The sequence below is a fragment of the Pistacia vera genome, unplaced genomic scaffold (genome assembly GCF_008641045.1).
Source record: "Pistacia vera cultivar Batoury unplaced genomic scaffold, PisVer_v2 Contig1081, whole genome shotgun sequence".
Lineage (NCBI taxonomy): Eukaryota > Viridiplantae > Streptophyta > Magnoliopsida > Sapindales > Anacardiaceae > Pistacia > Pistacia vera.
Genome location: NW_022195117.1, coordinates 314,921 through 328,382, shown reverse-complemented (window position 1 = coordinate 328,382; position 13,462 = coordinate 314,921). Strand labels below are relative to the sequence as shown.

The 13,462-nt window shown below is 35.3% G+C and overlaps 1 pseudogene; it reads right to left on the bottom strand.

The window, feature by feature from the left end:
* Positions 1-9,793: 9,793 nt before the first annotated feature.
* LOC116134513 lies at positions 9,794-11,727 on the bottom strand (annotated as a pseudogene).
* Between the last annotated feature and the right edge of the window lie 1,735 nt (positions 11,728-13,462).

Genomic DNA, 13,462 nt, shown 5'->3' with positions numbered 1-13,462 from the left:
ATCAATATTAGGTTCTGGACCAGGGCTATCTAGGTTTGAGATATCTTCACCTAAATCTAGGTTAATCATTTATGTCCTAACTGTATTGTCCTTTTCACACTCACTCAAACCATTTTGATTTAGACCAATCACCTCATCCTCATTAAACCTAACATCTCTACTGATTATACATCTTCTTCCTACAATATGCCAACACCTATAACCTTTTATGCCATCAGGATACCCTAAGAAAATACATTTAATAGCCCTTGGTTTTAGCTTATCAGTTTTCTCATGAACATAAACAGTGCATCCAAAAACCCTAAGGTTGCTATAATCAGCAAGATACCCAAACCACTTTTCCATGGGTGTTATGAAACTAAGAGCTGAAGAAGGGATTCTGTTAATCATGTAAACAACTGTGTGAGCAACCTCTGCCCAAAACCTGGTGGGTAATTTAGAACAAGATAACAAGCTTCTAACCTTTTCAAGAATGGTCTTATTCATTCTCTCTGCTAAACCATTCTACTAGGGTGTGTGTCTAACAGTTCTATGCCTCAGCATTCCACTCTCCCTACACAGGTTATCAAACTCTTCATTGATAAATTCTAACCCATTATCTATCCTAAGTTTCCTGATTTTCTTACCAGATTCGTTTTCTATCATAATCTTCCAATCCTTGAACTTCCTAAAGGCTTCTCCCTTAGTTTTCAAAAAATAAATCCATACCATCCTAGAAAAATCATTTATGATGCTAATGAAATACCTACATCCTCCCAAAGATGGATGTTTGGTTGGCCCCCACACATCAGAATGAATATAGTCCAAAATACCCTTAGAACAGTGGCTTCCCACACTAAACCTGATTCTGCTCGTCTTCCCATAAACACAGTGATCACAAAACTCTAGCTTCTCTATTTTATCCCCTCATAAAGTTTTCTACTTACTTAACTCTATTAGACCTCTCTCACTAATGTGTCCCAACCTTTTGTGACAAATAGAAGTCTTGTTAGGTTTCTGTGAGGTCACTACTGCTGTTCCAGCAACAGTGGATCCATTTAAGACATATAAGCCATTCTTTTTCTCTCATTTCATAACCACTAAAGACCTTTAGTAACCTTAAGCACTCCACCTTGAGCCTTGTAACTAAACCCATTTGAGTCTAAGCTACCTAATGAGATAAGGTTCATTTTCAACTCAAGTATGTACCTAACTTCTTAAAGGACTCTTGAACTGCCATCATGAAGACTTAACCTGACATCCCCAATGCCTAAGACACTACACACTGCATTATTACCCATAGAACCTTGCCAGATTCTATTTTCTTAAAATTCATCAGTGAACTCCTATTTGGAGTCATGTGGAAAGTGCAACCAGAATCCAAAATCCACTCAGATTCAGATTTTCTATCAGAAGCTACTAGGACATCAGAGCTTTCATACCCATCTAAAGCTATATCAACACTGCCACTAGTCTCTTTCTCTCCTGATCTTTTCTTCCTATCTGGACAATCTCTTTTAAAGTGCCCTTTATTATGACAATGAAAGCACTTCTTTACAAACTTTGATTTAGACTTAGATCTACCCCTAAAGTGACATTTCTTTGACACTTTTTTCTGAGATCTACCTTTGATATTCAGTCCTTCTCCATCTAACTTACCCTCCTTTTTAAACTCAACATCCTTAGTAGTAATGGCTACTACTACTTCATCTAGTTTAAGGGTTTGTCTACCATACTTAAGAGTATCCACAAAATTTGAGAAAATTTTAGGGAGAGAATTGATACGGATCATAGCTTGATCTTCTTCCTCAACTTTAACACTTAGACTTTCTAAATCCTATACAAGTTTACCCTTAGAACAGTGGTTTCCCACACTAAACCTGATTCTGCTCGTCTTCCCATAAACACAGTGATCACAGAACTCTAGCTTCTCTATTTTATCCCCTCATAAAGCATTCTACTTACTTAACTCTATTAGACCTATCTCACTAATGTGTCCCAACCTTTTGTGCCAAATAGAAGTCTTGTTAGGTTTCTGTGAGGTCACTGCTGCTGTTCCAGCAACAGTGGATCCATTTAGGACATATAAGCCATTCTTTTTCTCTCCTTTCATAACCATTAAAGACCCTTTAGTAATCTTAAGCACTCCACTTTAAGCCTTGTAACTAAACACATTTGAGTCTAAGCTACCTAATGAGATAAGGTTCCTTTTCAACTCAGATATGTACCTAACTTCTGAAAGGACTCTTGAATTGCCATCATGAAGACTTAACCTAACATCCCCAATGCCTAAGACACTGCACACTGCATTATTCCCCATTAGAACCTTGCCAGATTCTATTTTCGTAAAATTCATCAGTGAACTCCTATTTGGAGTCATGTGGAAAGTGCAACCAGAATCCAAAATCCACTCAGATTCAGATTCTCTATCAGAAGCTACTAAGACATCAGAGCTTTCATAACCATCTGAAGCTATATCAACACTGCCACCAGCCTCTTTCTCTCCTGATCTTTTCTTCCTATCTGGACAATCTCTTTTAAAGTGCCATTTTTTATGACAATGAAAGCACTTCCTTACAAACTTTGATTTAGACTTAGATCTACCCCTAAATTGACCTTTCTTTGACACTTTTTTCTCATATCTACCCCTGATATTCAGTCCTTCTCCATCTAACTTACCCTCCTTTTTAAACTCAGCATCCTTAGTAGTAATCACTACTACTACTTCATCTAGTTTAAGGATTTGTCTACCATACTTAAGAGTATCCACAAAATTTGAGAAAATTTTAGGGAGAGAATTGATAAGGATCACAACTTAATCTTCATCCTTAACTTTAACACTTAGACTTTCTAAATCCTGTACAAGTTTCATAAAGTCATTCATATTGTCACCTAATACTTTGTTTTCATCCATTTTAAAACTAAAAAAATTTCTGTTTTAAAACTAACCTATTAGGAGAAGATTTTGACAGATACAGAGAGTCTAACTTTTCCCAAATTTCTGCTGGTGTAGTCATCTTCTTAACCTCTCTTAGGACTTTATCTCTTAACCCTAGAATTAGAGAACTGTAAGCCTTATCTAGCAGTTCTTTCTTCTCCTTATCAGACAAAGTCTCTGCTAAACTATCCTCACCCTCTAAGGTAGTAGACAATCCATCCTTAACTAAGATAGCCCTCATCTTCATCTTCCATAACCCATAATCATTATCCCTTGTAAATTTTTCTACTTCAAAGTTAGTCATTTCTAGGTTTCTAACCCTCCCAGATACTTAGATTATAAAAGCCCCAATTTTAGAGACAAATTGGAAACCCTAAGTTAAAGGAATTGACAACTGTGAAAAACAGTCAAACCCTAGACTACTACAAATTCGTAAACTGGATCTCACAACCTAGAATAAGACCTAAGTGCTCGAAAATAGAGCTCTGATACCACTTGTTGTAACATGAGAACCAAAAACAGAACACAATATGCAATATGCGAATCCAGCCAAAACCACAAGTTTACAGCAATAATCAGATAAAGCAGAAAAACAAGAAAATTAAGAACACCAGATATATAGTGGTTCAGTAATCTGAAAGATTACCTACATCCACTCTTCAGGGCAAAAGAAAAAGAATCCACTATGAGAAAAATGAGAAACCTTACAGAGATTAGGCTCACCCTCTTTACACAAGGTACAACCCGAGAAAACCCCTCTGATTTATACCCGTACACCTAGATGCTCTCACCACTCATACATAATCAAATAGGTAGAAATTAGAGGCAATTTATATAGCAAACAAAGGCAAAACAAATAGGACAGCTAAGACCTACCATCACCGTTTGATTCCATCGACGTTCTTCGGGTTTCCAGCACAGCATATTCTAACCATTTTCTCTCTCTGTTAACCAAGAGAGAATGATCGAGAATGAGCTGCGCAAAACCTAAATCAAATTAGGTTTATTGAAGATACCAGAAAGACTTAAATGCCCCTTAAGTCAATAACAATTAACATTAACCACCCAAGGTAAAAGTTGACTTCCACGTGTGTGAATATCAAGTGCCACATCACTACAGTATCTACCACATTTGTGTAATTACCTTGGTTCATTGGGCTTGTAGGGTGTTCTATAGCCCTAAGGATTAGGCAAACTCCAATGTGAGCCTAAATACCTCAGTTATAAAAAAAAAAAAAATGGAAAGTTACATAGCTGAAGGGACATCCATATTTATTCATAACACTCCACTTTGGATGTCAAATAAACAAAAAAAAAACTTCATTAGAACTTTACTATGAAAAAACCCAATAAAATGAGTGAAAGAAAAAGAGTACATTATTCTTACTGATGGCAATAGGCCGAGCCAAGACCAGGTACCTCTTGGCCCAGGCCCAAGCCCGACCTCATGACAAAGGTCCAAGCACGGCCCGGGCCCATCACGGGTATGACAGGTAAAGCCCAAGCCCAACCCGACAGGCTTTTTGTAACCTCAAGCCCGGCCCAAGCCCGCTCATTTTTATAATGTGAATTTTTAAATATTAATAAATTGTATTTTTTTTTTATATATATTTTTTTAATTCTAGAAACAATTGTTAAATATTGATTTATTTTTTAATACTCACCAAATATATAAATAACTTTCCACAAAGTGCATCCATCCATCCATGTAGGGTTTGGAAAAAATGAGTATATATGTAGGATAATCTTGTAATTAAATATATAGTATAAGGGTAATTTAGGATAATTAATACTAAAATTGTCAGGCCGGGCCAGGCCTGAAGACATACCCAGGCCCGGCCCGGCCCGTGCCCGTGCCCGAGGTCAAGCCTTAAAATCAGGCCCAGGCCTAAGCCCAAGCCCACGAATATCGGGTAAAGCCTGACCTTTTCAGGCCGGGCCAGGCCGGGTACCCGGAAATATCGAGCCCATTGTCATCTCTAATTATTCTTCCGTATTATACACATTTAAAAACTGCCTCATTAAAAACCTTACCAGGAAAACCTAGTGGGAAACAACCTTGTCAAGGGAAAAAGAGTATAGTGCGTATTTACTCCCCCTCATGATGATATCACTTAAGATTCTTCATATTTACGCATTCCAATATTGTATACCAACTTTTCAAATGTTGCAGTCGGTAAAGCTTTAGTGAATAAGTCTACCAAATTATCAAACACCGAATCTATTTAACTTCAATATCGCCATTCTTTTGAAGATCATGAGTGAAGAAGAATTTTGGTGATATATGTTTCGTCTTATCACCTTTGATATAACCTCCCTTTAACTAAGCTATGCATGCGGTATTATCTTAATATAAGGTTACAGGAACTTCTTTGTTGTAATCAATGCCACATGATTCTTGAATATGTTGGGTTATTGATATAAGCCAAACACATTCTCGGCTTGCTTCATGGATAGCTATTATCTCGGCATGGTTTGAAGAAGTAGCAGCTATAGTTTGTTTTGTAGAATGTCGTGAAGTAGTCGTACCTCCATACATGAACAAATAGCTTGATTGAGATCTAGCTTATGTGGGTTAGACAAATATCCTGCATCTGCATAACCAATTAATTGGGGTGTAGATTCATTTGAATAAAATAAACACATCTATTGTTCATCGAACATATTGGAATATATGTTTAATTTCATTCCAATGTCTTCGTGTCGGAGCAGAACTATATCTTGTTAATTAGTTTACTGAAAATGTTCTATCTGGTCGTGTATTATTAGAAAGATATATTAATGTACCTACTACACTTGGGTATGGTACTTCAGGACCAAATACCTCTTCTTTATCTTCTGCTAGCCGAAAAAGGATATTTATTCACATTAAGTGATCTTACAACCATTAGGGTACTCAATGGATATGCTTTATCCATATAAAATCGTTTTAAGATTTTCTCGATATAGTTTAATTGGTGCACAAAAAAGGTCTTTCATCTCAAATTACATTTGTACATAATCTGCTGCCCTTTGAATCTCTTCAGGAGTTCCAATAATATTCAAGTCATCAACATATATAATAATTATAACAAATTCAGATCCATATCTTTTTATGAAAACACATGGGCAAATAGGGTCATTTTTGTAACCTTCTTTCAACAAATATTTACTAAGACGGTTATATTATATACGACTTGATTGCTTTAATCTATATAATGATTTATGCAATTTAATTGAATAAAATTCTCGAGAATTTGAGTTACATGCTTCAGGCATTTTAAATCTTTCAAGGATTTTCAGATATATGTCGTTATCAAGTGATCCATATAAATAGGCTGTAACTATGTACATCCATTAGATGTATATCAAGGGTTTTATTTGTTGCCAAACTAATAAGAAATCAAAATGTTATTGCATCCACCATAAGAGAATATGTTTCTTCATATTCAGCTGCAGGTCTTTGCGAAAACCTTTTGCTACAAGTGTGCTTTATATCTTACGACGTATTTTGCTCATTTCGTTTTGCACAAATACCTATTGTTACCCTCTAGCATTACATCTTTAGGTGTTTGGACTACAGGTCCGAAAAATGCACATTTTTCTAATGAATTCAGCTCTGCCTTGATTGTGTCTTTCCATTTTGGCCAATCTTCTCCTGTCTACATTCGTCAAAGATTTTGGTTCAATATCCTCATATTTATTTACAATATCAAGCACTATATTATATGCAAAAAAATTAATATAACCTATGCACCCACGAAGGCCGGCACGGCCCACGTGCCATGAGCTGGGTCGTGGGCCTAGTTTTGGTTGTTTGGCACGGCCCATGGCATGGTGGGCCATGAAACTTTTGGCGTGGCACGGCCCATCCCCACCTCTAATTTTTTGGGTTTCAATCAGTTTCAAAGCAGGAGATCAAGATTCACCAGCATGCATGTCTGGGTTTTGTTTCAAATTAAATAGAAAAGGAAGGATGTTTTTACATTTACCCAGAACTAATAATATTCCTTCCTAATTAGTTTTTCAAATTTCATCCCTAAAAATGCATTTTTCACAATCGGGGACAAATCATATTTCGTCTAGTAAGTTTCCAAATTTTGTACAATAGACACAAAAACATTTCGTACCAGAAAGTGCAAGTCTTTAACTACAAAAATTTTCGTCCAAAAATAAAAAATTTCGTTCCAGAATGATTTCCCTCCATATTATTTCATCCTTCCCTCAAATGGCATTGTTAATTAGTTCTCCAAATTTCATCCCTAAAAATACTTTTCCACATTGAGGACAAAACGTATTCATTCCTAATAAGTTTACAATTTTGTACAAACTAGAGACAAAAATTTCGTCCCAGAAAAAACAGGTTTTTTAGCTACAAAATGTTCATCCAAAAATAATACATTCATCCCAAAATGATTTCCCACCATCTTCCTCCAAATGGAATTGTTAATTAGTTTTCCAAATTTCGTCCCTAAAATGCATTTTTCACAATCGAGGACAAAATCATACTCTTCCCAATAAATTTACAATTTTGTACAAATAGAAACAAAAAATTTGTCCTAGAAAAAACAGGTTTTTAGCTACAAAATTTTCGTCCAAAAATAATAAATTTCGTTCCAGAATTATTTCCCTCCATTATTTCATCCTTACCCAAATGACATTGTTAATTAGTTCCCAATTTTGCCCTAAAAATGCAATTTTTTACAACCAAGGACAAAATTATATTTGTCCCTAATAAGTTTAAATTTTGTATAATTAGAGACAAAATTTCATCCTAGAAAAAACAGGTTTTAGCTACAGAAATTTTTGTCCCATAATGATTTCCCTCCATATTATTCATCCTTCCTCCAAATGCATTGTTGGTGTGGGGGTGAACTTGAGTGCTAAGCATTTTTTACGAAATACAATTTTGTCCCCTAAAAAGACAATTCTGGGACGAAACTGAATTCATCCAAATTAAAAATTTGTTATAGGGTAGTGTGGTTGTAGCACTGTCTACGAGACAAAGATTTTCATCATTGATCTTGGATTCATCATAGACTTGGGAATGTCTATTTTTCTTTATTAAAAAAAAAATACATAGTAAGACATATTACAAAGCCAACAAAACAAAATAATCTATCTAAAATTGTAAATCACAATTAACATATTAAATAAAACACTCTAAAATAGAATAAACACAAAAACATAACCTTAATAATTTTGACAATTTCCATCCCCATTAAATGATCAATATTTTCTCCCTTCAAAATTTTCGAAGAAAATTTGCAAATCCAAATGTGTTGTATCAACAAGTCCATGATCAAAATATCATCTTGATAAACAAAATTGTTTCTCTATTTTCACTTTGGTAGGCAAAATTTGCTTTCATATTTTTCTCTTTTCTTTCAACGGTGCTTGATAAAGTTCAGCAAGATGTTTAGGCATATGATAGGTACATGACCAATGTCCTTTTTGTACTACATCGAGCACATATTTTCAATATTATTCGAATTTATGTTGTCCACTTTTGCCCTTTTCCTTTTTCTCTTCATCATTATTCCACTTCTAGGGGCTTTATAATTAAAAGAGTTATTGTTATATGTAACCACCACGATTGTGATATTACGACTTTGACCATGGCCACAACACAACCACAACCACGACCATGAACCTCACCCACACCCCTGGTTTCATATATTGTCACATTCACTTCGGGAATAGAGTAGTAGAACTTGTTGGGCGAGCTTTATGATTTTTCATTAATAGCTCGTATTTTGTTCAACCACAAAAAGGTATGAAATTAGTTCAAAATATTTTTGAAAACCATTTTCTCTATATTGCTGTTACAGGAGACATTTGATGCATGAAAAGTAGAGAATGTTTCCTCTAACATTCTTCATAAGCATATTTTCTCCACACAATTTCAATTGAAACTAATTCTGAATACTGTTAAATTCAGTTGCTAATTTGAAATCTGTAAACATAAATGCATCCAAACATAACGAGCTTTAGGAAGAATCACAATTTTCTGGTGGTCATATCTTTCCTTTAAATTTTCTCAAAGAGTCGGTGGATCTTTTACCCTAAGGTATTCAGTTTTCAAACATGTGGGTATGGTGTCGAAGGAAAATCATGGCTTTAGCTATTTTAATTAGATGAATCGTTTCCATCTTTGAAGTGAATTTCAGTCAAGAATCCATGATAAATAATTCTTCCCTGTAATATCAATAGCCACAAATTCAAGTTTTGTAAGATTTTTCATGACGAAAACTGTAAAAAAAATATTTAATAAATTATACAATCTCTAATAAAATGAAAATATATTACAAACAAGAATTTAGAATAGAAAACAATGCGCTACAATTTATTACAATTATAGATTTTGATCATTTAAAAACATAAATCATAAAGCAAATATATATATATCAAATTATAAATCTATTATATAATAATGTTTTGTAAATAATGAAACCAAAACGTTTCATATTAAACACTTTATTATATATTTATTTGAGAAACGTGCTTGGTAGTGAGACGTAAAGGCGTAGTCAATAATAGGAACCAAGAGTAAAGACGAAAAGACTTCCTTTAGGAAATGATCACCCCGTCCCTTCTAGAGTTGTACTCTAGATAATGACTGACTCATTCTATGACGACGAGAAGCTTCTACTTTAAAAATTATTGATTATTTTAATTTCTGTATTAAAGGTTATAAACATATATTTACATGTAATATTTAATAATCAAATTAATTTAATGTTCACGTTCTTATATAATAGACCTTCTATATATCGAAAATTTATTTACAACTATATTTGTTTGAACCAATAATTGACCAAGTTAAAATCTCTTTAAAATGATTCATTTTCTTTATGCACATGCTTAGATATATAATGGTAGTGTATAAAGTTGAGATTCTTCGTCAACATCGCAAATTATAAGATGCTGGGATAAGTAAATAACTTCTCTATAATCAATGTGATATCGACACTAAAACAACCATTTAGAAATCCAACTTTAGGTGTGTGACATTATAGCTGCATTATAACATCTCTTATAGCATTTACAAAGCTTTGGCTTTCTTAAGTAAAAGGAGGCAAAATGATTTAATGAAAGCAATGCACAAGAAGGTTAGAAAATCATATAACACCTAAAAATTAGACTACATTTCCTTCTTTAATTAGAGAGAAATATGATGTAAATAACATAATATATCTTACTAAAATATCTACCCTCCACAAATATGAAACTTCAATGGATTCTTCATAACTATTGTGAACTCCTGCTCTCTGATAAATCAATCTCATCTCCCTCAACACCCTTCCACTCAAATTTCCAAAAACAAATTCGCACAAAAGTACTCCAAATGAAGCATTGCCAAAAACAAGCCCCGGACAAATTCTTCTCCCAACCCCAAATGGCATCATCTTAATCTCCCTACTTCCAGTTATATCAAAATCACCACCCACAAATCTCTCTGGCTTGAATGCCATTGGATCCTCCCACACTTTGGGTCCCAACCCATTTCAGCTACCATGAAATTGATGCTCACATCCTTTGGTATACATATCCATTCACCTCTGCATCTTCTGTGACAGCGTGTGGCAACACAAAATGCGCAGGAGGATGTCTTCTAAACCCTAATATCACTGCCTTCAAGTATGCCATCTTCTGCAACTCATCTTCTTTCACTTCATCCTTCCTCTTCCACAACCCCTTTAATCTCCATGAATATCTTCTCTTGAATATGTGGGTATTTCACTAAATTCGCCATGATCCACTGCAGCGCTGTGGATGGAGTGTCTGTGCCAGCGTTTAGAAATTCCGAGGACAAAGAAACAACTTCTGATTCATTAAGCTTCCTCTTCTCTTTGGAAGCTCCAAATCTAACAAACTATCAACATACGCTAAAACATATTCATCCTCTTCCTTCGTTTAAACTCTCTTCCTTCACCTTCTTTCTCGATCTTATCAATGGAATCAATACTTCTTCTTGATATTTCCGTAACTGAAGCAGCTCTTCCCACCTTTCGAAGTACAATTTTTGTCAATCTTGGCCACAAATTTAGTATATTGAATCGGTTAAATCCTAACAACAGCCGACGCTGGAGGTCCTCAACATGTTTGATTTGGCTTTCATTAACCTGGTCTCCGAAACACATAAACACTAATAAACAAAACATGCCGTATTGAAAATGATCCATTACACGAACTGGATCACCATTTTTGGACTCTGACTTGAGACGATCCAAAAGAATATGCAGAACCCACTTGCGCGCACGGGTGTAGCTCCTCACACGTGCAGGGTGGAGAATTTCTCTATTCAGATTACGGCGCAGGAGGCGCCACGTAGGGCCATAAGAAGAGGAAGTGATATTGTGTTGGTTGCTGCTAAATAATTTGGTTGTGGGAGGAGCCGGTGGACGATTAGAAAAGACAGCACCATTTTGGACTAAAGCCTTGTAGGCAAGGGAGCGGTCGGCAACAAAGATGGCACGACGAGAGCCAAAGTGGAGAGTAACAATGGGGCCAAATTTGGCATGGAGATTCCGGAGGATGGGTTCAATTTGAGAAGTTGATCTTCGAAGCCACAATAAGTTGCCAATAATGGGGAAGGTTGGAGGGCCAGGAGGAAGATGTTTGTTGGGAAAGAGAAGGTTAATGAAAGCTTTGAGGAGGAAAGCTATGGAGATAGAGAAAAGGATAATGAACCAGGTTTGCATTTTGCAGATACAAATTATCAATGAATGAAAACGTTATAAGTGTTTAGATTTTGTGTTTGGTAAAGCTGAGATTGTAGTCATATTTATAGGCCTAAATGTTTCAGAATCTTATTGCGAGGGACATGCGCAGCTTGTTACAGAATAAAAGTAATTTATTTGAGAAATGTGTTTGGTGGTGAGACGTAAAGGCATACGTCATATAAAAGGAACCAAGAGAAAAGACAAAAACACTTCCTTTAGCGACCTGGCAGAGGATGTGGTGGCTAATTGTCTTTTAGGGGAATTTAGCTGATGAACCTACCTTTGTCCACTTTCCTCACATTTCAAACTATGCAATAGGTTAATTTTATGGGTATTTATAAGCCCAAAACCTCTCTAATACATTTTAGATGTGAGATTTGTTACACTTGTGCTTCCAAGTCTCACTTCACAGATTTAAGATCAATGTCGTTTATGCTTTATATTTAGAGCTTATTCATTATGATATTAAACAATCATGCTATGTGTTATTGAACAAGCAGAAGTGGCCACCTTAAAATATATTAAGGCAATTATGAGAGGGAGCAGGTGAGAGTTCCAATTTTTGAGTCAAGGTCATTGCATAATGGACATATCAATTTGTGATTTGGCAATATGAATATAGAAAGCTTTTTGGATGTTGTTAGATAATCAATTCATTTATGATTTGTTTGTTCATTACTGCAAGTCTTAATATATATTATGATAATTTGTAAAGGAATATTACATATTTTTATATATTCAAATTACTGAAAGTCAGGGTCAATATTATTTTTCTTGGTTCACAACATTATTCAACTTGGGAATATTTTATTTAATCTTGTTATTTGTTTATTGTTTTCCACCAAAAAGTGGTCGAATACTTGTCTCTAAATCTATTTGATGTCAATCCGTTTTGTATGACTTTCTAAATTATCAACTTGTAGCCAAAGACTTTTTGTCTTGTGTGGTGCTCATGCTCAATTCTGTTAAAGTCGAATCTCACTTCCACAATCAAACTTCATCTCTTCTTCGATTCGAACGACCACATTTCTTCCACAATCAAATTCAAACGTCAATCTTCGGCTATTGGGCTTCTTTAGTTATTCTTCTTCAATCTAGCGTCCTTCTTCTTCTTTGATCCAGTAGAAGCATTGCTATGATTAGGAAGTAGTTGATCCTTAGCACAAGTATGATGCCCCTTGACCTTTCTAATCTCAAAAATGTTGGTTGGTTTCGACCTAAGTGCAACAACACCCCATTTGTAGTTCTTTGAGTCCTTGCATATCACCTTAAAAACGAAAACTATTAAACCTTGCCACGCTGTACTGAAAATTCTATTTGTAATCCAAACCGGCTCAACTTCGAATTAAAAACCATTCAACCCAAATACCCCTATTGTTACTGGTAGAAATGACATCTAATACAAGTGTAGATGATGATGGAATGAGCACCGACCCCTGGTATGTTGCCATGGATGCTGCTCTTGAACTCGTTTTCGTAGGTCTAACAGTACTCGATGTCGGCCATGTCGGTGCAACCATGAGGGACGAAGGAATGTTAGTTTGAATTAGAGTGGTGATTCCAACAACTTGATCGTTATCTTTCATCCTCGTATCCAAATCATCCAACCCCGAGACATTTTCATACTCTTCCAGACGAGGATCACCTTGCACATGCTTTGTTGCCTCACTACCATCAATGACTTCATTACCGACCCCTTCATTCCTTGGTATTATTAATGCAACTGCTACTAGAAACTAAGATAATTTGTATATTCAACCGTTGTAACATGCAACAAAAAGTATTTATAGGCTCCTCCAATTGTGTGTCAATGCTTGTTATCATCGTTGATTTCAACGGG